Below are 4,547 nucleotides of genomic sequence, written 5' to 3' on the forward strand. Positions count from 1 at the left end.
CATCTTGTGAACTCATCGGACGATTACATTTAGATTTGTTCCTGCAAGAAAAATATCTTCCTAATGGTATTGAACTCAGGCTCAAACTCAACAGGACGTCCAACAACTTTTGTCTTGTGGGCACTGCTGAAGGTAAAGTGGTGATTCAGCAGGTAGGATTCAACGTCAGAACAGTGGACCTGCTTCCCGTGGTGGCCAACATCTTGAATCAAGCCATTGCACAGTACAACATGAAAATTCCAATTAGACGTGCTGTCGTGAAAACATTTACCATCCCTGCCGGACAAAGATCTAAAATTGATGATCACTTGTTTCTCGGACAACTCCCAAAACGCATCATTCTCGGGATGGTGAGAAATTCAGACATCAACGGAAATGCTGCCAGTAATCCATTTGATTTCAAACACTTTAACCTATCCAAGTTAGAAGTCAGCATTGATGGCAAAACCACGCATAATAAAGCATTCACACCGAATTTCACCGACGGCGAGGCGGCTAGATCCTACATGTCACTATACCAGGCTCCTTGGGAATGAATCGAAGTTTCGGAATGAGTTTGGAACAATACAAGGCAGGATGCATGTTATGGGGATTTGATCTCACCGCCGATCAAGAAAGCGAGGAAGGGCAACTGCACCCTATAAAATCTGGAAACATGAGAATCGCCATTCAGTTCTAAGAAGCTATTGCTACACCCATTAACGTCATAGTGTATGTAGAATTTGATAATCGAATCGAAATCAACATCATCCGAGAAATCAAAACAGATTATTGAAGGCATGGAACATTTTTCAAAGAGGATGATTCATAAACAGAAAAGGATCTTAGATGGTATACTTGTGGAGGAATTACAGACACTGATTTACAAAGAAATGCAGTTTAATTGTCCTGGACGTAAAGTGGATCATCCAAGTCAACTCAAGCATGCCTGCTTATTCACAACACCCAACTTATGGGTTGAATTGTACATAGAAAACGCACTGGATCAACTGAATATGGAAAAGGTGAATAGACTGTTTTTTGACCTCATCACACGTCAATGTCAACCTGTCTATCTCACGGACACTAATCTACAGTGGCTGAAGGATATAAAGGAACAAATCAACACATATCGCACAGACCCTGATCAGCTTTGGATCAGTGCATGGAAAGAAAAAGTGAAACTCGCTTGGAAAAATGGACACTATTGAATTACAATACATTCTCGACAAATCATTTCGATTACGACCCCTTCATGGAGTGGTATGCCCCAAGGATCAACTTCCAGAGCAAAACACATCAAGAGCTTACATTGTCAACACACATAACGCCAATCAGCCTGGAGAACATTGGGTGATGCTCTTCTTTAAAGAAAATAAGGCGATTTATTTTGATTCGTACGGATTACCACCTTTGAAAGAACATATTCAACCCTTCCTGGAAAAAAATGCCAGATCTTATACTTACAATCAGGTCAGATATCAAAGTGGAAATAGTGTCATGTGCGGAGTCTACTGTATATTCGCTTTAGATACTTTGGCTCAAGGAAAGGATCTCGATTCTGTGTTAACAAGGACTTTTCAATATGAACCGAAATATTACAATCAAAATGACAAACAAGTCTGTGAATGGTTCAAACAAGTGTATGGACGGTTGTACATGAAAGCTAGACAATTACCTAAACCTGATGCACAATGCTGTACTGCCGATCAAAGTAACATTAATCCTATGCCCATGTTTGACTTGTATGTATTAAACCATGATTATCTGTATTTCTAATGTTGTTTAATATGCTGTTCATCTTGTTCATCTTGTTCAAAATGTTTGTTTATTAAAAAATGTTTGTTCAATAAAAAATGTTTTGTTCAATAAAAAATGTGTACACACAACATTGTTGTTATCTATGTAGTAGTCAAGGGGGTTAAGTACACCCTATCCATTTATTAAAGGCCCATACGTGCCGTACGTTTCCCTATTTATTAAAGGCCTATAATGTTCCAGCCTATAATGTTCCAGCCCATAATGTTCCAGCCTATAATGTTCCCAGCCTATAATGTTCCCAGCCCATAATGTTCCCAGCCCATAAATTTCCAGCCCATAAGTTTCAGCCCATATTGCCCCCCTTCACTACTGATCTGTTGTGTCTGTCAGTTACATGCATACAATACTATATGTATCTTAAGTTTAGCAGCGCACTCCCTTTTTAAGACATAACGCCAATTGCATATTACAGCAAGTAACTTCTGTAAGTGGATATTCATTTGCTAGCATATGACATTATTTTCTCGAGGTAATAATGTTCATCGCTTTATGACAAATAAAGGCTGAAATTTACTTAATCGGGGCAGATCATAAATTATTAAATTGATGTAATAAAGGGGAGACTATTAACCTCGCAATTGGCATCAGTGTATCATAAAACGATGTATGTTAATGTAAAATGGAAAGATAATATTATTGACAGTTCAAATATTTATCTATATTATCAAGTTCTTGAAAAACACGACAACGTGAATTCATTTCCTCAAATTTTCATGTTTGTAATAGCGTTGTAGTTTGCCTTTGAATTACATTTACTATGCTTAACTATTAACAATAGTTCTAACATCACGTGCTCCCATTTAACTACATATTTTTTCATTCATTTTAGTTGTAACCATGACAACTTATAAAGATGAACCTTTCGATGATTCATATCACAAGATGAAAATAAATCCTGTATTTATAGGAAAAAAACTAGAATTTTTTTATTTGTTATATTCTTTTTCTCTTTTTTGACCTTTCAATTCAAATGAACAGATCAAGCACACATGCATGAAAATAGAAAAATGAAGTTTTTCATGTTCATTTCTCTATTTATAGTGAAATTTTGTCGTACTAAATAATCACTTTTTGTATTGTAACTGCATGTTGCTAAAAAGCTTTTTACGATGCACACATCGCATTAATAACTTTTCTATCTTGAGAAAATATTAGAAATGATAGTTTAACGTCTCAATTCCGACTAAAAGGACGCAAAGAAAAGAGGAATTGATAAAAGATTGAACTCGATTTTCTGTCAGAATGTTATCCACTTTCGTGGTATTTCTGCCATCGACGGCAGCATTTATAATATGTATCTGCCTACAACGGCAGCATTTTTTCTTCGACCGGACAAGATTGAGCGTCGGTAAAACTTTCAAGAAAAGACTCACGGGGTAGATATTTGGCTTGCGTGACCCCAATGGATGAACGTCTATATTGATAACAGGAAATCCTGCCATTTACTTAAAACTTGAGATATTTTGAACAGAAAACAGACATTTTCACGGATTTTTCTAAGGCTTTCACCTTTAACCTGCTCAAAATAGTCTTAATACAGGAAAAAACGAGTCCAAAATTACCTTACAGTATCTACATTCAATGGACAATAGTTTTATAGCAATGATATGGGCCGTATTTGTGAAATATTATTAAAACAACCAAATTTATAACCTACCTGTACCGATCGGTAATTTTCAGATATCTGCCATCACTGCAGTGATCTGCCATCACTGCCGCCGGTAATACGGTGTGATGTAAATTGCTCAAATTAGGTTGTAAAAGAACATTATCCAATACTTTTATTTTAAAGATTTACACTAAAATCTTTTAATACTTGAGAAATATACCTAAAAAAAAAAGAAAAGCAAACAAAAAAAAAAAAGAAACTTAAAACTAAATAGATAGACACATGGTTGTTATACAAGATAAGTACATATACATTTTAATTCATAATTTAATTGAAGCTAAAACATACTTACATGTATCGCACAAAATTGATAAATAAATATTGAAACGGGCGAGCAGATTTTCATGTATGTGGGGAATATTTGTGATATGTGTTTGTCATGTTGAAGTAGAGACTCAATGCGAATGAACACATATGTTTTTAAAGAAGAAGAATGGAAGATAAAATTGATATTTTGTTACGTTTTCCATGTTATAGGTTTTTAAAAGCAGAATCGATAAAATAATTTTTGAGAGGGTTCGTTTTTTCTTTCAAACACTATACTTTGGATTATTCTAAATCATGTTTAAATGTAACAATAAGAGATAAACGATACGTTAATATTCATACTTCATAAAAATTAGATGAAGTTCAGTATTTTTTGAAGGAAATTCATTTACATTGTGTTTTGTAAAAGTGTTTGAATACTATCATAGATTGGTCCGTTTAAGACTTGGCAATATCACGTATAAAGACGTATCACGTATCTAGTTATTTCACATACACGTTATCATGCTATTTGTGACTATATTAAACTTATGTAATACAATATTGTCATAGACCTATGAAAAAACCACTGCTACAAATACTTTTATTATAAGTACATTTCATTCGCCTGATAATCCTTACTTTACTGAAACTAATATCATATTATATTACATTTGTTTTTTTAAAGTTCTTCTTGGTAATATTTTGAGATAAAACATGTATAAATATAAAAAAAATCATCTACTTGAAAGTGATGAAATACATATAAAAAATTAACCAGCCATATAAATGACTTACAATACATATTTTAGAACATTTGTCGCGTAAAATA

This window comes from Ruditapes philippinarum, unplaced genomic scaffold (assembly GCF_026571515.1).
Source record: "Ruditapes philippinarum isolate M1 unplaced genomic scaffold, ASM2657151v2 ctg4628_1_1_1_1, whole genome shotgun sequence".
In the NCBI taxonomy this organism is placed as follows: Eukaryota; Metazoa; Mollusca; class Bivalvia; order Venerida; family Veneridae; genus Ruditapes; species Ruditapes philippinarum.